Source organism: Antechinus flavipes, chromosome 4 (assembly GCF_016432865.1).
Source record: "Antechinus flavipes isolate AdamAnt ecotype Samford, QLD, Australia chromosome 4, AdamAnt_v2, whole genome shotgun sequence".
Classification (NCBI taxonomy): Eukaryota; Metazoa; Chordata; class Mammalia; order Dasyuromorphia; family Dasyuridae; genus Antechinus; species Antechinus flavipes.
This window is the reverse complement of record NC_067401.1, coordinates 239,026,392-239,049,051: the sequence shown is the minus strand read 5'-3', so window position 1 is coordinate 239,049,051 and position 22,660 is coordinate 239,026,392. Positions and strand designations below refer to the sequence as shown.

Sequence of the window (22,660 nt, the reverse complement as noted above, 5' to 3'; positions counted from 1 at the left end):
TGAAAGCCTTCACTCTCTCTAAAAAAGAAAATGTCACATCCTAATTAATCTTAAACTGATGTCTTTCTTGCAGGAATAGTAACCTATAATGAAGTATATTTGTTACTGACTTTAATGAAGGTTTGAAAACAGCTCCTTATTTTCAGTGTCATTTATGCTAACACAACACAGTTTTATAAAGATCTTTGTTAAGATGTGCTCATGACATGACAGATGTATATTTTATTGAAATTTTAATGGCATAGGTTAACACGATCCGGGATAGCCTTGACATATTGTCACAGGTTAAGTGTTGATACAAAATCTAACTTTTATTTTAAATTGTTATATTTTTCCTTCATCGAGAGTTTATGGCAAAAGAGATGTTTCCCTAACAAAATATGTGTATGTGTGTATCTATGTATTTACACATGTATGTGTATACATGTGTGTGTATGTATAAAATAAAATAAAATTCTAAGAGTTCATGTACTTTATAGTAAAGATTTATAGAAACTAAATGGGTATAACCCTTAAATTATAAATTCTGAAGATTTTCTTAGACTTTCTAAAAATGGTTTGTTTATATAAAAGAGCAAATGAATTACTTATAGGCCATTAAAATGCCATTTTGCCCATCTTTAAAAACTATTAAAGTTTTATTGCAGAATAGTGAAATAGTAAAGCAGAAAGTGGTCAAAAAAAGAATGAGGCAGAAGAAACAGATAGAATTTGAAAGGTATGGTCATATATCCAGCCTTGCTCTGTCCCTGAATGAACCTGCTCTCCTTCCTAAGCCTCAGTTTCCTCAACTGTAAAATGAGAGGATTAGACTAGATGATCTCAGTTTGCTTTCAGATTTGCATTGATGATTTAATGAAAGCATTGTAGTTTGGAAAAAGACCGAATGGCTGGAGAAATCTAAAATTGAAAGAATAATAAGTTTGGGGAATAATTATATTCCTAAGGAGTCTAGGTGAATGACTAGTAAAGGAAAGAAAGCATAAAAGAGTGCACATTCTTTAAAGCAGAAGTCTATGGCTATTTTTTAAGAATGGAGACTTCAGTGGTAATATGGCCTTATCCAAAAGTAACCATGAAATCTAAAAGGGCCTCTTGAACAACAGGATTCCTAAAACCATGTCATTCATTTTAAGACTCCCACGAATGTTCCCTTTCTGGAGGGGATAGAGGAGAAGAGAGGAATTAAGAGTATAAGTATATCACAATCCCTCTGCAAATGTTTTATGACATCCCTCAATGAAATTTGCACCTGGGCTAGAACCTTCTCCTCCCATTCTTATTTCTTTGACTACTTCCCAAAAAGAACCTTCCTCGTTCAGTTGCTTATTAGAAGTCTTTCTAGAAGGGGTGGAGAAAGTAAGAGAATCTCAGGACATGGTTTCATGGTCTTAAAGATGCATAGATTTTCTTCTTAGAATATCTTTGTCTAGTGCTTTTTGTTTCTTTCCCCTCCATAGCTTCCAAATGAAGGAAAATGACTTCTTGGTGATATGTAGAGTTTAAAAAAGTTTTGAGAAAGATAAGGAGGTAATACTGATCAGGAAGGAGTCTGTCCCTTCGAGAATCACAAACACTAAAAAATAGAACCATCTCTTTGAAACTGATTTAGTTTATATATTAAGGTATATAACTGTGTCTACTGATTGTCACTTCTCTTCTTTATTTCTGTACATCTTCAACTCTAAGAGCTCTTACACTTTTTTGCCTATAATTTTCTTCAAGATTTCAAAAGAGCCATATTTTCATTGATAAATATACTTGTTGCAGTAATGGAGAATAACCCTTCTACATTTAGAAGATAGTTCTTTATAATGTTCTAGAGCCAAAAAAAATATGATCTACCTTCTGGTAATGAATGAGTGAATGAAAAAACATGCATTGAGCACTTACCATGTGCCATGCATGTACAAATACAAACAAGATGACAGCCTCTGATCTCAAAGAGTTAATATTTGAATAGAGATATATAACACATAAGGAGAGCTAGAGTTAAAAAGGGGAGAGGAAAGAATGAGGAGAGGTGGTAAGGGTTTTAAGATAGCCAGAAAACATCTGGTGGCCTCATTTTGAGCAAGATTAGGTTAAAAGTTCATCTACCAGAACCCACACTGGGATCCAAGTTCTGATTATAGGAGAAGGGGTGCCAGAAAGCAGGCAGTATAGTTTGGACATCTTTGATAGATGACAAGCATTCTAAACTTTGCTTGTCCCTTTCAAGCCAGTGTTTGCATGAGCTTACATTTTGCTGGTGTGGTCTTCAAGAATCATAGATCAACTCCACACCTCTATGCATGAGATTTTAATGGAGGCTATATAGTATAGTGGATAAAAAAGAAACAGCCTTGAAGTCAGGAAGATCCATCTCTGACACAAACGGACTCTGTTACAATGGATGCAAAGAATCAAAACTCTAGGTTCTCTAAGACTTTAAATTATAGAGAGGGTATCAATCTGTATTCATAGGAATTCTCTCACGTGAGAGTTCTATATTTATCAATGAAATCACATTCTCTATATCCTTGTCTCTGAACCTACATTATTCCTAATAATAAATAAAAAATATGTGATGGAATTTCATGCTTTCAACAAACTAAGTCATGGTTTAAAACAAAAAAAAAAATGTAGTCCTATGAATTCATTGGGATAGAGAGCTCCATTGAGAAAACACCTTCTGCCAAGACAGGTAAGCATCTACTTTTCCATAATCTTAAGAGTTTCCAGGTAGTACATAGAGGTTAAGTAAATTACCCAGTCAAACAATAAGTGACTGCCATCCTATTTGAACTCCGGTCTCAAGTTTATTCGTTTGCTACCATACTGCCATTTCTTTCTCAGTTTTTCTACCTATCTCTCTGCCTATCTACATTGGTATCTGCTTAAATGTCTCATCAGATTTGCTACATAAAAAGAAGAAAAAATAAGGGAAAGATGATTATGAGGGACATAAATAGCTCTGATATATATTGGGAAAGGGGAGGTCACTAAGTGATAACTATTGAGAGAGGTAACTGTTGAATAAAGAAGAACATATAAGAAGTATGGAAAACATCATTCTAGTTAAAAACCAAAAGCCATCACCATTAAAACTTTTGTATCTCAGGTGAAAACTTCTACTCCTTTTTCTTAAATCCTTAATTTGATATACACTTTTAGAAACACTAAATGAAGTTTCTTTCTAAATGAAATTTCTAAGATGACTGATTTCTGAATAACAATCTAAATCCTTTTAATAATGGGCAGATTATATATGTATGTATGTGTATCTGTGTGTATATATATAATATATAGATATGTGTGTATATATGATATATATACCTTTGAAATAACTAGATCCTAATATCCAAAGGATGTATGTGAGCCCACACACATATATGTTTATACATACATTTATGTTTACACATAAACTCGATCTTAGGATCTAGTTGTTGCAATGTAGTAAAAAGAAGGATTTTTATTTCTTCTTTCTGTAGGAAGAAAGGGTCATTAATCTAGAACTGCAAGGCCATCTAATTTAATTTTTTTAGATGAGGAAATTGAGACACAGAATAAATAATCTTTTTAAGGTTACACTGGCAGTAAGAGGCAGAAATGGGATTTGAATTTAAATCCTTTGACGCCCAAAATTCATTTTTCTTTCCTCTGGACTGTGCTACTAGAAACTACCATCCACCTTCAAGTTAGCTTTTGGGAGTAGTACCTTCAGGGGAGCCAGTTCTGAGTTTCAGATTCAATTAATGTTTAAACCTTTCTATAGCACTTTCTACTTTTCCAGAACATTTTCACATGCCTTGGAAATCCTTGAGTAAGAAACTACTTGTTGGTCTCACTGCTCCCAACCTTTTCATTAGTCTATCCATGTATTACTTACTCCCTAACAGGTGTTTTTAAAATACTCTCATATTATTGTTTTGGTCAAAACCTTTTGATGCCCATTAATCTCTAAACTCTTTTAACTAGTTGTAAATCTCCTCTAAGTCTGGTCCTACTTTAGGACCTTCTTTGCCATGTCTTCTCACTGGTTACCTACTGGCCAGTCTCTTTACTATACTAGGGGCAGGTTGATCCTTTTCAGGCCTTCACTCATAAGGAGAACAGAAGCCTGGAAATCAGGAGACCTACATTCTCATTCTGATTGTGCTGCTAATCCTCTGAGGGACTGTAGGCCTTCTTTGAATCTCATTTTCCTCATTTTATTAGGTTAAGTAAGGTTGGAGATCTCTTCTAGCTCTAACACTTGTGCTTTCTTATTTCATTTCCCCTCTTCATGTGTATCTTAAACCATTTCAACTTTTCCAGATCTCACCTGAGATCCAACTTCTCCTTGAATCCTCCTTTCACTATTGCAGGTCTCAATGAACTGCTTTCCTTTAAGCTCTCATAGTATTTATAATCATTTATATCATAAGTCCATTTTTTAACTGTTCATTGTTGCTTCACATATTAATGTTTTCAGTTAAAATATAGGCTGTTTGAAGATAGGGTCAATCCACAGTTTATCTTCCTTCTGTATTTCCCACAATGAAATTATATGATAAACTTGCATTTTCCTGGAATGGAAGTAAACACATCTAAGAAGGAGTTGTAGTTTGTTTAATCTTTTGTTAGAAGTGTCAATAATCAGCAGAGAGAGCTCCTACCTTCAGATTTGTCCTCCTGCAAAGTTAATTTCTTGTCTGAAATCTTGACTGCTTTGAGCACATAATGTACTTTAGGTAAGTACCAGCATTCAGTACATAGCCATGGGGGTGTGTACCAAGAGTAGGGAAGGGTATATGCTGGTAAGGGTAGTTCTGTTGATGTAAGTGGGACTATCAGATTACCTTGGCAATCTTAGCATTTTTTGCTTGCTCTGATTCATTTTCATCTTCATTGCATGGTGCTGTGTCAACAAAAGGCCTATTCTTTTGAACCGTTTCATAACTTGGGATACTTTGACACTGTAGGGGCTGTCGTGTAGATACCAACTAAACTCCTGGAAGAATTGCTCAGCCTTTGTGTTTGTGAGTTGGCCTGTATGTGTACATACATAACGCACAAATTACACTTAAATTAAGAATGGCGTCCTCGAGTTATGAGGTGCCATTATACATTGACCAAACTTAAGAAGACTCTCTCTTTAAAATGTGTTGACATTTAATTGACCTTTGAAAGTTCATTCTGTTAATCATACTCAAAGTGCTAAAGCTATGGTTGACTGATCTGGTGTTTTTACATTCAGTCGTGCTCAGCATATAAATTCTTCAGCATAATTGCTACTTATTGAGCAAGAGTTTCTTTTCTTCTCTGAAAATGAGAGTTGTGTGTGCGTGTGGCATTTTTTTTAAACTTTACCTCCGGTTGGATACTTGTAAAGGGTTGAATCCAAATGCTTTCCTGTCCCTAGTTATGTAGGGTGTGGCTTGTAGATATGGGACTTCAAGAAATTCTGTTCAACTTAAATTATATTTCTCTTCTCTTAATCATTAGAACCCTTTAAGGTTAGTCTATTTCCATTTTATCCCACCTCAAGGATTTCAGGGCTTCCTTTCTTACATCATAATTGACACACAAGCTAATTTTTTATTCTGTTATCATACACTTATTTTAATGCTAATATTTTTCTTAATTCCAAGGCTTAATAATCCATGTTTTATTAGTAAATGTTAAATATAACTCTGAATTAATGTAAATCTGTGAAGTTAGTATTTTGTAGTATTATTATAAAAGAAAAACCCCACCAAATGTAAGTCCTTGAATTAATCTAAATCTGTCAAGTCAGTATTTTGTTAGTAGCCTTTTTAAAAGAAAATAAAAGGTTTTCTTACCCCTTTGCCCAGGAGTGGCAGGAGGCATTTCCTTTAGAAATTTGTAGAAGTTTTTAAAATCTGAATAATTTAAAAATACACTGGATGTGTGAAAAATGTCAGTATATCTCCTACAAATATGTATAGTTCCTTTTTGATATTTCTGAAGAACTATGAAAAGCATATAGCCATTAAACTTTGGATAGAAAAAAAAAGGATACTTGTTAATTGTCAAGAGCTTTTTCTCGCTTACACTCTGGAATGGGTGTAAATAAAGAATAAGACTTATATGAATATTCTTATCTGAAAAAAAATTTTTGCATTTTTGGAAAAAAAAGTTTGTACCAACTTCCATTTTTCAAGAATTAATTTTTTAATGTTATAATGTTTACTCACAGCATAAAATCTGTACACTTTTTCTATAAGTTTCAGTGTCTTCATTTTTACTTTCTATTAAGCAGTTCTTATTAAAAGGCCTCTTTTGACCCACTGATATATGTATAGTGGAAGGAGATTTAGATTTTTGAATAAGAAGACCTGGGTTTAAATCATTTTTCAGCTATTTATTCCCTGTGTCCCTTTGAGCAAATCACATTTAATACTCTCCTGTAAAATGTGTCTGAGGATGAGGGGATTGTAATAGATGGCCTCTAAAGGAAGGGCCTTTCTCCCTCAAATCTGCAGTCCTTTAGTGATCTTCATGTCCTAAGCCTAATTATAGTTTCTCAATTCCCTCATTCTCATCTCTTTCATATAATCTTTCCTTTTCTCTCCTAAATCTTTCCTCTCCTTCCTTTTCTAATTTTTATCTCTTGCCATTCTACTTTTAGGTCCCAGCTTCAACACTAACTACATTCCAGCCTTTTTCTTTTAATTCCAGCCTTTGTTCTTTAATTCTAGTTCTTTACTCAGTATTTCTCTTTTCCTTCCTCATATTGCTATTCCTTTTTCTTTCTATTTTCTTTTTACCCCATATAGACAGACAGACAGATAGATAGATAGATAGATGTTACCATATATTGATATGTGTGTGTTTATATAATCATATATTTATATCTATGTGTGTATAATTATGGATTTAGATTTAGAAAGAACTTTAAAAGCTTCCTACTCTAACCCTATATTTTACAAATGAAGAAACTAAAGGCCACAGAGCTTGTATCAAAGTTTTGTAGGTTTTATCAGAGGTGAGATTTAAACCCAGCTAATCTGATTTCAGAGTCTATACTTTTTCTACTTAGCCATATATTCATTCTTTCCCTCTCCACTTGACTTCTTTCTCCTTTTCTTTATTTACCTTTGGTTTTCTTTAATGTTTCTTCTTCTTTTTCCACTGGGGAATGGCCTTGCCTTGTCTTCTGTGACATGGAAAGTCGACAAGTTAGTTATTAGGAAAAGTAGCATTATATGTAAGAACTCGGCAATTCTGAGACCTGCTTTAATGTTCTCTCTTGCGTCAAACTGTCAGGTTTATACTTATATCTGTTTACATGATGTTTCCCTCTGCCATAACTGTCTCTAGTACTACAAGTTCTTATAGGACAGGAAATGTTTTTGGTGTGGCTTTGTATTCTCCTTAGCATAATGCCTTGCATAAAAGAGATATTTAATAAGTGGTTGTTCAATTAAATTGACAACCAAGTCTGGGAAGGATGAACAAAATTATCTATTAATTTACAAATAGATTTCTTTGCTGGATTTAGAATCTAGTTTATAGCTAGTGATTCCACCAAATAAGTTTTTTATTTGAAATTTAAACAAATGTTATATAGAAGAATTTTTTGTGATTAATATAAACTAAAGGAACAATCAAGTTAATAGTGTTCTATATCTGCCTTTTTAAACTACTCATTAAATCAAGGGATATTTAACCTGCTGTTTTCTAATTGTCATGAATAACTTGGGAGTTCAAGTTAATATACTATGATTCAAGAAATTTTTTTCTTAACTTTATCTTATGCTAGAGTTACTTCCATTATATGTTTTGTCTTCCCATTGGACTATAAACTCTATGAGAGTAGGGAATATATTTGATTTAACTCTATATCTTCCCTTGAACTGAGTTTAGCAAATATATCTGAAGCAAGTACTATGGCTATAGTACTGTATGGTTTTATAAATATATTTATAATATAATTATTTGTTTGTATCGTATAGCTTTTGAAATAATCCTTCTTTAAGTAAGATTTCTCTTCATTGGCTTTGGTTAACCTCTAGGAAGGCTTTAGCTGTTATGTCCATGAATGATTAATGTCCCCTGGAGGCTCTATTCACTAAGACCCTATCCTTTCATTTTACCCTTCTTTTGGTAGAACTGATCTGCAGGACCAAGAGGATAAGGAGTCATCTCAATTTCCCATGATGTTGTTAACTCCATTGGGCAGTGGAGGAGGAGAGAAGACAAAGACTGTTATGTTTCCCTTTAAAATTTTTCATTATTTAGTGCAATACTTTGCCTGCAACAAATGTTTAACTATTGGTTGAATTGAACTGTTGAAAGCTACCAAAGTATCTCACGGAGGATCAGGAATCAAGATATTACTTTTCCATTTTCCTTTCTCTTAGTTTTTATGAGAGCTGCAAAGGATCTGTCTCCTTCCACCCCATGGTCATTCATATTTCCCTCTTTCTCTTGTCTGTGCTTTGGGATAGGGCAGTGATGAAGAAGGAAGTAACCACTTAGATTACCTGGTTTCTGTCCTGAACCCCACTCAAGACTATGAAAAAAAAATTAAGAATTCATTCTATGAAGAATTATCTACCTAGAAGGGAAAAATAATCAAACTTACTATATTTCCACTAACTTTTGTAACCTATTGAAAGCACTTTATTCCAAACCCTGGAAAGAGTTGGGATGGGAGATAGAGATTGTATGCTAATCAAATAGAATAGACTCTTAATATTAAGGAGTCCTCAACTCTTTGGGGTGCAATTTGCATCTATAAAAATGCTCTTTTTCTGCAACTCAGCTTCCTTTAAGATTTAGTGCCTTCTACAGGAGATCTTTCCTAGTTCCTGCTTTTAGTGTCTTCCCTCCTAAAATTACTTTGTACCTACTCTTTATGTCATATATGAGTCTGTGTGTTTTAAGTTCCTTGACTGGTTTTGCTTTTGTGTGTGTGTGTGTGTGTCCTTAGCATTTAATAGTGCCTACCACATAATAAGTGCTTTATAAATATTTGTTGATTGATGTTAATTTTAGAATACTTTGAAAGACAAATTAAACTAAGATAATGACCAGTAAATATATACACAGAGTTGCAGAGTAAAGGAGAGTCTTCCTGCCTAGTATTTGGTGTGTTCTTGATTCTTCTAGATAATGTTTCTTTACAGATGTCCTTAAAATTCTTTTTTATGAATAGGTCTTTACTTGATAAATATCAAGGAAAGAAATTTATAATCCTGGTTTCTTCAGTCATCGTTCCTGATTTTCAGTAACTTTTTTTGGCATAGTGAGAGACATACATGTGTTGCCAAAATCAATAGAACCATCCAACTTGTCTGTCTGCTACAGGTTTTGCTTTTCCTAAAGAGGTTTATGTCATTTTGCTTCACTTTGAATTCTGTAGCAGACAGATTATAATACCTTTTTTTTTTTTTGGTATCCCCTCCCGCTAGAACTTTGATGGAAAATGATATGATTGGACTTATAGGTATAATAGAAGACTTGACAGCAGAACTGAAAAATCAAGAGCAAGAGTCCTAATGTGACCGGAAAGTAGAGAAGTTCTAGAAGACTGATCTAGTCTTAATGACTAACAATGATTGTCAAACTAAGTTTTAGTGACTGCGCAGTTTTTCCTTTAATCTCAATGATAGTTTTTGACTTAAATACTTAGTTTCAAGAAAAGTATAAAACTTACTTATGGATATACTACAGGTATCCTAAGCACCAGTAGCTTATTAAAAAGTAAAAGAAAAACAAAAACAAAACCCCTAGATGGCTAATCACTGAGCATTAGGAAGGACAGCCCCAGATTTCCGATGACTGCAGCCTTCTGACATGTCCGACATGGATTCATTTTGGTCTTCATGGGGTCTATTGCATTGCTTCTCCTTTTCCTTCCTGGTCCTGTGGCCTCTTTTGCCTTTCAAGCTAAAATTTGTTGCCTTGCAGCTGGAATTCTAAAAAGAGTAAAAGTACAAAGAATAATGTCCTTCTCAGGTGGGATACTTTACATGGGATTATTCATCAGCCCTGATCATTGAAATCTTCTGTCAGCTTTACACTATTCACTCATTCCCCAGTATTGTATTATACTGGCCTAAGTCATGGGATTCAGGAGTACCTCTTCCTTCCCCTTAACCCCTCCCCATTTTTTTCTAATCTCTTAAAAGAGGCATCTTGTAGGAGTGGAAAATTTCATTCTTTTTGGCCTTTTGAGATTTATGTGTGCAGATCTGAGATGCCACTAGTAACTAAGTAATGTTTGTTTATGCTGGCAGTTTGACTCAGTAGCCATCATTGATGGAGTTTATAATACAAACAATATTGTTAGCAGAACTGCAGGTATTAGATTGGAATGTTTATCTTAGTTCTTTAAAAATCTGCCAGAACCTTAGCATTTACTTCTCAACATGTGCAAAAAACCCCCAAGAAGTCAATTTTAGAAGGTAGATTAAAAACAATAACAACCACTAATCACTGATCTGAATATGCCAGTCAAAGATATGTGTTTGTATATACACACATGTACATACATATACATGTGTGTGTGCAAAGTGTGTAGAAATTATATGTTTATAGGTTTGTGTGTGTACATTTTTAATGAACAAAGATGAAAACTGAATTCTAAAGCAGATTCTTTGGAAAATCTTGTCTTCCTTTCCCCCCCTTTTTCTTTCCCTCACTGTGAAACTAGGAACTTTTCCAATAGGAATACATCTTCCTATTGGAATTCCTATTATATGTAATTCTTCTATTAATATTTAGAATTTAATTTCAGTACTAGTAATAAACTTATCATGAATGATGGTGAGGGAACTAATTGTCAATATCACATGCTCGAGTTTCTTCTTTTTTATGCATCGAATAAGCATTTATTTAATGTCTACTATTTGCTAGATGCTTTATGACATTATAGTCAACGTGGTACTTCATGTATACTTTAATTCTTTTCTGGGCTTTTAAATCATTTATTTAGTGAACTGTCTCTATAGCAAAATCAGGTTATTCATTAGCTTATGTGAAAAGCTCTCCACCTGAACACCCAAGTGTGGTAGGGAAGTCAATCTATGGATTGTAAATAGGGTTAAATTTGGAGTGTTTAGTTAGTTTCCAAGTAACTGATGATAACAAACAAAAGACAGCCACTTTTTCTTGGAGTATGCAAATGTCCACTCAGAAGCTGCAGAAATCAGTTATAAACAGCTGTTCTTTTTTATCCTCTCTTATAATCCTCTTTCTTTTCTCTCTATTTTATTTTGTATCCTCTTCTCTCACAAAACCCATAGATCATATCTCGAACATTTTGACTGGTCCTGGGTGCCACATTTTAGAAGGGACAATGATTAGCTAAAGAATAGCCACAAGACTGTAGCCAGTGAGGGGAAAAGAAACTATATATTAACGGAAAACTGATTTTAGAAACTGAAGATTCAGCCTTGAGAAGAAAAAGACTAAAAGGACATAAATTTCACTGTCATTAAATACTATAAGGGTTATTTTGTAGAAGAAAACATGGACTCATTTTATTTGTCCCCATAGAGGGTAAACCAGAAATAGAATGGAAAGTTAGACTTTGATATGGTGGGGGGAGAGTGAAGAGGGGCAATTTTTTTAACTACTAGGAGTTCTCTAAAAAATAGGATGGGCTGCCTAGGAAGTGGGGAGCTCCCCTTTACTGAAGGTCTTAAGGAAAGGAGATAGGATTGATCACATTGGAGCTACTGAAATAGGGCATCATTTATTTTTCTATTCTAATATTTTGACAAAAATAATAATGGCTTTACATAGAAAGGAATAGGTAAAATTAATTAAAGGAGCATAATAGATATGTTTTGTGAATGGAAACTGCATAGAGCTTCCCTAAGTTACCATCTGATACAGTTTAATATCATTATTCTGCCAGTGGTGCCATATGGCCATACAGGATGGAATGTCACATTGCAGTGAATTGAAACTTTGGATGATCCAAGACTCATGACAGGTATAGACTGTAGCCAGTGATAACTTGTATACAAGAAGTGTCATGTAAGATTTTGCTCAGGAAATGTATGACTCTTTTTTTCTAATCCTAAATATCCTGTCTCTTTACTCTATTTTTTGTTTCCTATAACTAGCCTTAAAATATGAACGGTATATGTTATATCTTTTCCTTTTCTTTTTCTCAGTACAGACAGTTTTGGAAAACATTAAGTCTTTTATGCAGAATGCTTCATGAGTCGCTTACTAACTACCATGTCTGTAAATATACAAACTATTTTGTAGTCTTGCTATTTTTAAAAGCATGTGGGTGTGGGAAATGATGAGTGAAGTCAGGGTGACGCATGATTATACATACACAGACATAAATACATACATATGTACATATATGTGTATGTTTATAAATACATAAAAACAAATTAGCAAGAGGGCAGGCTACCGTCTACTGTGCCTGTGATTTGTTTTTGTTTCCTTTTCAATTCCTCCTGTCTTATATTCAAACAGTAAAAGAATCATAAAAATCATAGGATTTTAGAGTGAAATCCTACTTTTCTCATTTTGCAGATGAAGAGTCTGAGTCCTAAGGAAGATGAAAACTTTCTCCAAAACAAATGGTTAGTTAATAGGATCAAATGCTTTTTTAAAAAATATAGTTTGTCTTGATCTATAACAGTGTTTTGTTTAGTTAGATCACCCTTCCTATCCAACCTTATTTCCCAATATTCCCTAACTTGAAACATGATCTCCACCCAGACTGGTCTTACTCACCTCAACAACATTTCAACAAGCATATGCTTAGATGCTTGGATGCCATAAATGTGTAGTGAGTGAAATCAACTGATTTTCTCTTTGTTTACTTTTCTCAATGAATTTCAAAAGTCCTGGCTGCAGAAATGAAGGATAAAAATTAATCAGGGGAAAAGAAAAATTATGGTATTACACTTGATTGAAAGTCAGAGAACCTGGATTCAAATTCCATTTCACATGCTTATTATCCATATGACTTTGGGTAAACCATTCAGTTCTCCTGATTTTCAGATTATTCCTTTCTGTAAAATGAAGAAGTTGGACTGGACAGCCTCTAAAAACCCTTCTAAGTCAAGATCTGTGACCCCATGTTTCTATGATTTTTATGAGTTTATTGGGGGGGGGGGTTATGGTAACTCATTCTGTGTGATATAATAAGGAAGAACGATCTTTCATTTTGCTGGTGTTCAGTTGTTTGAATTGTGTCTAATTCTAAATTATTCCTTTTGAGGTTTTCTTGGCAAAGCTACAGTTGTTGTTTGCCATTTCCTTTCAGTTCATTTTTACAGATAAGGAAACTGAGGCAAACAAGGTTAAATGATGTGCCTGGGATCACACAGCCAGTAAGTGTTTGAAGCTGGATTTGGCCTTGTGAAAATGAATCTTCCTGATATACAAGCCCAGTGTTCTATCTACTTCATTACCTAAGTGCCCTTGATAGTTGCTTTACTGTCAAGTATTTATTGTTTTTTATTTATTAAGTATTTATTTGTATTTATTAAGTTCCTATCATATTTCAGGCTCAGTTTGTTTACTGAGAATACAAAGAAGCCAAAAACAGTACTTGCCCTCTAGGATTTTGAAGTCTAATGTAGTATTACAGAATGTTATTCCTTCAGGAGATACAGGTAGTTACTTTTGCCCAAAATTTTTTCAGCTTAGAAGGAAAATTTCTACTTCCTAGTTCATAAGTGATGATTTATATCAGTTTACTTATAGACTCAATTGAGTTGACTTATCTGGTAAGATATCTAGGGTTTTCTTTGAAAATAAAGTCTCTTCTTATTAGCATTCTTATCTAGTGTAGAGAAAAGAAAATAGAATCGTATGGTCATACTGGATCTCTAGAAGTATTCTTATTACTATCCAGTGTGGACAGGAGCAGACTGTAATGGATGTTAAAAGATCAGGGGGCACTCCCCATATCACCTACCTACCCCTATCAACTCCAAAAGTAGCATGCTACAACTGAAATTGACAGTAAAAGTCTTTCACATTTTCATGAATGAAAGGACAGGGAGGCACTTTGTAAATTTTGACTCAATGACTCAATGAACTTTTATCTCTCACATCTGACTATAAATAGTAGTCCAGACAGTATTTGTCAAAGGATTTCTTTAAAACTAATATCAAATGCCACCTTCTACCCAGACCTTTCTTGGCTCTCCCAGATTTTAATGCCTTCCCTTTTATAAGATTCCTTATATTTCTTTTGTATATATCTTTTCTATACCTATTTATGTGTATATTGTCTCCACCATTAAAATGTAAGTTCCTTGAGGACAAGAACTCTTTTTGCTTTTTCCTTTTTCTTACCAGCACCATTACAGTGTTTGACTCTTAGTAAACATTTAATAAATTCATGTCAATTAATCTTATCAGTCCTAGGCGAACAATTATGGAGGTTCACTTGACTTCTTAAAAGAAAGATATTGAATACATGCAAATGAGAGGATTTTAAAGAGGCTGAAACAAACGACTTCTAAAATATTTTAAAATGAAAATTTATAGTTGACTTCCTATATTTATGCCTATCATGGCCTTGCTGAAATAGTTCCAATTGAAAGTTCTGTTGGGAGAACCAAGCTCTAGTAGTTCTAGTAGTTTCCACTAATCTAGAGGGGTTTCAAGTATAGGTCTAATGATAGATTTTGTATTTGTCTTGTAAAGATCAGCTTAAATATACTCAGTGAAATTCAGCAGCCGCAGATTATCTGCTTTGATTTTTTTAAATGACAAAAATTCATGAAAAACTAAGGAATGCAAAGTTTAAATTTGTATTTGTAGAGGGAATATACTGATGAAGTCATATGACTTTGGAGATACTCAAGAATATATAATAATTACAGAAAGTTGAAAATCTTATAGAGAGTTTGGGACTCCAAAAAGAAAAATATAGGTGAATTTTTTCAGGTTTGAGGATACACTTGAACTTAGAGACATTCTTTTTTCTCTAGTCTACAATTTCATTAGCAACTAATAACAAATTTAGTCCTTCATGGGAGGCAGCCTGATGTTAAAACATACTGGACTATTATCTCAAAGAGAAGTTGGGCAGTTCACTTATTGTCTCCATATGCCAGTTTCTTCATGGAAATAATAAGTAGGTAGTATTAGTTCATTTCTAAGTTCCTTTTTCAATCTAAATTCTGTCTATGAAAATGAGGACAAAGCCAAACTTAAACTTGATTGTATCAATGGATGAGCCATTCTTTTTTGAGCTACAAGATAACCTCAAATTGTCTGGAGTTACCAGATATAAAGAAGGAAAAGGTTTATATTTAAATGGTGGTTATTTTCAGGAGCTACCTGGCTTTGTGCCCTCTGTTGTCCTCGTCTAGTCAAATGTACCTACTTGCCTCTCCCAGTAAACTCAGAATCACCTGTACTCAGAGACCAGTTGAGACTCTTGAATAAACCCTGACTTGAAAAGAAGATTCTACCTCAAGACACTTTAACTCTCACTATCAAGTTCCATCTTTGTTTTTGCTAGTTTCATTTGCCTTCTACTCCAACCTCTTGTTGTTGGTCTTTTTGCCTGGGCTCCTTGCCACTCTGTGAAGAGATCCTCTGCCTAGTGTGCTGACCAACAATTAGCCCATGTTCCTAAACTAATCCTAGTCTAACTGAGTTTCCTAGACTTTGCTCTATCGGTTCCCTTCTGTTTAGGAAGCACATTGTACTGCCTTATTCTATTATTCTCCAAGTGTGGATATGAAGCCAATTTCACAGTATACTATTTGTAATAAAAATAAATTTGTACATCACTGCTATTTAAAAAAAAAAAAAAGGAAGAAAGAACTTTTGTCCACCTTGGACATTGTTAATACTGAGAAAATATTTTCCTTTTTACTTATTAAAAAAAGTTAACTTGTTCAGAAACTCATGGGGTATTGATTGATTCTTCAGAAGACTTCCTTTTCCTTTCTCTGGCCCACTGTACTTCCCAGATTTGCTGGGTTTTTTCCATTTCTTAAAAAAGATATGACGGTTAAGCAAAACTTTCCTCTGGTTCAGAGGAAAGTCTGCTGAACTTGTAATCAAAGAACTTGGGTTTGAATTCTACCTCAGACACTTAATATCTTAGGTGATTCTGAGCAAATCACTTCACTAATCAAACCTCAGAAGGGATTAAACTAGGTAGGACTCTGAGGTCCTTTATAGTTCTATGTTATAGTATAGAGCAAAGCTTCTTAAATTGTGGCCATTCCATGTGGGGTCACTTAACTGAATGTGGTAGTCATGAAATTATGATTTATTATCAGTAAATATTTGATTTATATCTCTATATATCTGGGATCATATTGAAATTTCTTGGGCAAAAAAGGGTTTCAAGTGGAAAAAGTTTAAGAAGCCCTGGTATGTAGTATGTAGTCTATACTAGTCTGTAGTATAAACTATAGTATCTATTGAAGTCATCCCTTCATGTATACTGGAAAATTTTTCCTCTTGAATTCTTTTCTGTTTAAATGTAAGAAAAATATCACATAATATAATTTAAAAATGAGTAGGCTCAACTAATAAGTAGGGTCTGAACTTAGTTAAAAAGTTTTGTATATTTTGATCTCTGATTGATATTCAGTTACATGGAAAATATTTAGTGCCTAAAATCTATCTTCTTTGCTGTTTGCATTATGTAAATTTTCTTATGTAATTTTCTTAATCAGTTTGTAATGTTTTTCTTAATTTACATTACAATGTCCTTTGGACTACAGTCCACATACAAGTACATACCTCTGGTTCCTGGTGAACATAGTTAAAAGGAGTAGACTATACAGCAAAACCCTGACTACCATGTACTACTTCCCCACTATTCATGCTTGAGCTGTTTAGACATTGGTAGAATCCATTAAATGGGTTATGGAAGATGTCAAGAAAAGTCTTGGCCCTTATTAGGCCAGAACTATAAAAAACAAAATAGCGCTTATAGTGATGAAAAAGTGGATTCAGTCTGTAAAATGTGATATGTGGGTCTTTATGTAGTACATGTCCTGTTTTGTCCCTCATTTGAGATTGTTGTGGGGTTTTTTGTTTTGTTTTGTTGTGGGACTTTTTTGTTGTTATTGTTAGTCTTGTCCAGAGCCTCTTTAATAAGCCTTACTATATTATTTCAACCAGCTTGTTATCTGTTGTCCAACACCCTAATGCCTTCATTTTTAGCAAGGTGACAGTGTATTTATATTCCATGGTAACTATTAAAAAGGTGAAATATGTTTGACATTTTCATTTAAAAATTCTTGAAACTTTATTTCCTTCCCTGAAGTCATACCACAGCTAAGGATATCAGCACAAGGGTGTAAACTTCATTTCCAGAAAAAGTAACTTAATTCCACACCTAATTCTTTTTTTTAAACTTCCAACTTTTCATAATAGTGCCTGTTTGACCTGAAATGCTTCCCCATGGGCTAGTGCACATAGTATCAAATTCTCTATGATGGAAAGGTTTTTTTCTTTAAGGGAATATAAAACCCTCATGGTTGGTCATAAAGATGGTCTCTACCTCCCATAGTTTTTGTGTGCAGTCTATTGGAAATCAGGCTCAATAAACCTTTGCTGCTTTCTTGCTATTTCCATCATCAAGTCTAACCTCCCTTTCTGGGAGTGGGGCAGGGAGAAATGTTAGCCCTCAATTTCTGTTAATTACAGAAACCAGGCAAAGAAGGATTAAGGCTAAGCTTTCTTTTTCACTAAATGCTTTTTGTTTTTAGCATAGAGGCCCTGACAGCTTTTAGCCTAGTTCTCTGCCTCTAGGTACTTGCTCAATAAATGTTTGGGGAATTGACTTACCCAATATAGTCTGATGGTGATGATGATTCCAGGATGGAGTTCCTGGAATCCAGGCAGGGTCCTTGTCTACTTGCACTCATTTTGTGTCTTTAGAGAAGTAAAGGAAAAACCATCTGGCCTTAGTCTCTGAAGGATTATATGACTCCTGGAGTATGGAAACAGTGGCCTGACTACATCAATGCAGCTGCACCAGACATATTCTATTTTCAGAAGGTTGAGAGTGACTAAGTTTGGAGAGCTGTGGGAATAGGGTCTAATGGTGACATCTTTACACAATCTTGAAACACTTCCATTTTGGCTTCTGAAATCACAGGACTTTTGATAACGCCATCACTCTGGACTTTTAAATATCTAGAGCTTGGAGGAAAGCTCAGATATTAGGGAGGCTGAAAATAGGGGACAGGGTATTGACTTCCCTCTCAAGCCTGGCATTATCCATAGGCAGAATAAGCTTTTACTCCTCTTTCTTTCTTTCTTTTCTAACCAGACATTTTGATGTATATTAAATTGGAAATATCCAAGGAAAGAAACATCTTAAATTGTTATTAGTCTTGTTCCCATAGGGATTAGGACTGGACCTGTGATTTCATTAATAGAAAGGATTCTCAAGTATGGGAAATCCCACTACCAATGCATGTAAGCTCCTTCTTTGAAATTTATAGCCTTACATGGTTGCCTACAACATGAAAAGGCCAAGTCATTTGCTCAGGATCACACAGCCAGTATGGATCAAAGATATAAAATTTGTGATTCTGGTTCTCAATTACGGTATGGCATTATAGGAATAAAAGAACCCTCCAAAAAGCAGAAGAGACAGGCAAATGACAAACATTATTACATCACTTAGAATTACTCCTGTATTTGCCATCATCTTTGGAGAGTAAAATTGGTTTCTTTCAAAGTAAGAGAACATCCTTAGGACTTGCCCCCAGTGCAAGATTTCCAAGTTAATACACTGGGTAGAAAATATTTCATGAACATACAAAACACTGGAAGAGGATATAGTTTTCTATACAGTTTTCTAGGAGTATCTTGTTTCATCTCATGAGTATTTGTCAAAGTATTTAAGAAAAACCTGGGTTTGATTTACAGGATACAATTAGATTTTATTGAGATTTAACCCTGGTACCTAGGTGAATTAACCAACCATTTCTCAATTGGTTACATAATTTTTTGATTTTTAACACATTTTACTTAGTTCTTAACTGGATTATTTTTAAAGGCCCAAATCTCCCAAATGTTATATAAACAAAGTAACTAGAAAACAGAGCAAATAGTTGAAACAGTTAATAGTGAGATTTTTTTTTTTAAGTAAACAGGCTTTTATTGAGTGAGCAAAATTATGCAGCAACTTATTGGAATGACCTTGCTTTGACTTTGGCCCAGATCTGATCTCTCTTGTATCTTGCAAAAGCTGAAAGGGAGCTGTACATAAAGACAGTGAAATACTGTATTGTTGTGGATACAATGTCCTTCAGCTAATGAATTCAGACAACTAAAATCTCGTGGTCTTATATTTTTCTTTTAGAGAATTGTCAATGCTATATTAATAAAGTTACAGATGAAAGGCTAATCTGTTCCAAATTGGGCCAAGGTATAATGATGCTGAAATCCTTCTCTCCTATCACCAAATTGTTTGTTAGTGAAAAGCAACATGAAGGGGCTTGCATCCTTTCCTCAAGTTGCTCTTTTTTCTGTTTTAACTTAGGAGTTTTTTTCCTGTTTTGTTTTGTTTTTTAAATTTAAAAGTAGTAAGATTCCAAGGCAAGAAGGAGGCCCTCCACTTAGAAGAAAATTCATTGGAGTAAAAACATTTTCTTTATGAAAGGAGTTACCACTGAGTTTTTTGTTGCTGTTTTATTTTTTTCTCCAAGCTGCCCTCCATCTGTCCAGGGTGGACGGCTTGGGGGAGGTGTTTTATTTATCTCTTTTAATTAAAAAGCACCTACTTTGTTTGTGGCTCACGTCAGTGAAGTGGGCACCTTGGTGAGAACTTCATAAAGTTTGCAGGGGCAGTTCAGTTTCAGAGATGTACTCATTCCTCTCCAGGCTGGAGTGGTAGATGGATGCCAAGTGCTAAGAATTTCTGGAATGTAGAATTGCACAGCACTGATAAAGTTTGCTTTGTTCCCTTATGTGACTTGACCCATTGAGAAAATGTGGTTCCCTAGGAGGTTTTAATCGTTCAAAGTCCATGGTTAATAAAAGGAAAGGCCACAGCATAATTGAGCTTGTTTTCACCTGCTGCCTGAAAGATTAACTTTCTTAACCTTCCTTAGGAAGGTAAAATAATCCAAGGTTTTTAAGGAGTGATTTGTGGTGCTCTTCATAGTTATCAGTCTTAGTAAACACTGTTTGAGTGTGGCTTTTTCTCCCTCCTGTCCCAGACTGCTAAGTAACCTCTTCAGCAAATGGTGAGGGCCTCATGGCCATTTCATCTAAAAACAAATCCCAAGAAAAGACCCACCCACTTTTCAGTATCAACTTCATCTGTTACTGAACTTGGATAGGTTTTGAATTACTTCAGGAAAATAGTTGTTGCTACTGCTTAACCTTTGGTTTTCCTCATTTATTTTCATAAGAGAATGGGAGTGGAATCTAAGGCACCCTGATTGGACTTAATGTGCGTCATGGTATGGCAAGCAGGGGTTCTGTGTTTTTCCAGGAGGAAGTATGGATCTATAAACTGATAGGAAAAACTGGAATAGGATCTAATGGTTCCTTTATCATACCTTACCTTTATCTCCTCTTAAACCTGATTTTTTTTGCAATTTTAAAAGTCAGTCAACTGTGTAGTTCTTCTCAGGGAGGAATTAGGAAAGAGGGGGAGCAAAAGGGAAATGAATGAGGAGCATGCGTCTCTCCACCACTTCATGATTTTTAAAGTAAGTCTTTCATGTTTTGTTGTCTGATATAAATATATATATATGTATATATATATATATATACATACATACACATACTTCACCCTTAAAATAAATGTTAAATTGGTCTTAAGTATTAAAATGAAATAGTTAATTACTTGTTTAGAGAAAGACTTTAACAGATTAATGTTAATGATGTTACAGCTTATTTTTGCCACCTTGGTTTCTCTTTGCTATAAGTAAAGCAGGAAAAAGAAATGTTTGCTTTCCACATGCCCAATGGATAAAATATTTCAAATTCCATGATAAATACTATAGCTGAATAATTGAACCTCCAAAGGTTTTTTTTTAGTTATTATCATTATAAATAAATAAATGTTGTTTTTTTTTTAATTTCTCCAACTGTTTCTACGAGAGACCTGGTTCTACCATCTGAATGAGTTTTTTCCATCAGCCTGGACATTGATGTATGTAAAATCTTCAAAACACCTGCTTGGGACCCGCTTCAGGTTAACTAAATAAACAGCCAAAGAATGCATATTGCTGTTGACAGTGAGCGGCTGTAAACATCCTCGACTGGAAGCTGTGAAGCAGCAGATGGGGCTTTCAGTCGGATGTTTGCAGCTGCCGACTGCCTCAGACTTCAAGGAGTGTTGCCACTTTAAGGACAATTAGCTTGTTGGTTTCTGTTTGCTGAATATTTAACAAAGTGGAGACAAAACTTTTGAATTTTAAAAATTCTGTATCTATATATCTTTTAGATGATTTCACTCACCCATAGACCTTAAAACTCTTCTTCCCACCCCCACAAAGTTGTATGTTTATAAACATGTTGCGTTTTTTTATGGGTGTTTATAAGACAATTGAAAAAATGGATCATATTTTTCTGTCAGGGGGAAAAAAGATGCATACTTGCCTGCTTCTAGACACCTGCAGCCACTTGTTTTGCTCTGCTAAATCCAAGACTTAGAATCCAAACGTGAGAAGAGATTGTAACACAGTGAGGAAAGTGCTAGATTGGGAGTTAGAGAAACTGGTAATATCCCACCTTTACTTACTGTCTGTATGACCTTGGATAAATCGCTTAACTTTTATTGGCCATCTCAGTTCCCCCATTTTTAAAGTGAAAGAACTGGATAATATGACTCAAAGATACTTTCTAGCTATAGATCTGTGACAATGACAAAATTTTATTGCCAGTTTAAAAATAACTGACATGATTACCAAAGATCTGTATCTATAGAATCTGTCTTATTTGGAAAGGGAAGGTAAGGGAGAAGAAGAGGTAAGAACAGGAGGAATGAAATGACTTTGTAGCTTCTTAGGTTAGTATTTAAGTATTGGGATAAGGAAAAAAAAAGAATGATGTCATTAATCCATTAGTTTTCAGGCTAATGTTTTAGATTGATAGAATTGCACAGAATATAAAACCATAGAATCTGGATATTCCAGTCCACCATGCATATTCACTTTATATTTGAGGAAAATGAAGCTTATGGTAACTTAGATCCTTGCCTAAGATTATGTGGGACCTAGGAGTTCTTCTAAATATGATGCTGCTCTACTTTGATTTTGGTTAATTCTTATTTTCATTTGTTGTTCTTATAAACAACTTGAGATTTGGTTTAGACCTTTGTAAAAATGATCAGAATATTTTATCGGATTTAGTGGTACTGCGGAGGCAAATGCAATACTTCATAGGGCATTTGAATTTAAGACAGGAAAATCTTCTAGTTTAAATCCCCATATAACACTCTCTTAAAATTTAATTTATTGCATTATAGCTGATCTGTAATCTGGGATGTTAGAAGGATCCTTGATATATTGACAGTGGTATTACACCCACTCCACTCTGCAGGTGTCCTGTGGTTTACCCAAAAGATGAGTTGCTATTCTAAATTAAGTATTACTTGCAATTTAAATGAATACCAATTTGAATCTTTGAAAAGTATTCATCCCCATAATTTGTCATTAGTATAATTCTGTATTTTTATATAATATGTTTGCATAAAATCTAGACTTCAGGAATAAACTAAAATTGTGGATATCTC

At 34.3% G+C, this 22,660-nt stretch overlaps 1 long non-coding RNA gene across 1 annotated transcript in view; it reads left to right on the top strand.

Annotated features, from left to right (window-relative positions):
* Positions 1–22,660, top strand: part of LOC127561903 (uncharacterized) — a 184,146-nt gene that overhangs the window by 1,797 nt on the left and 159,689 nt on the right. The gene's annotated exons all lie outside the window — the stretch shown is intronic.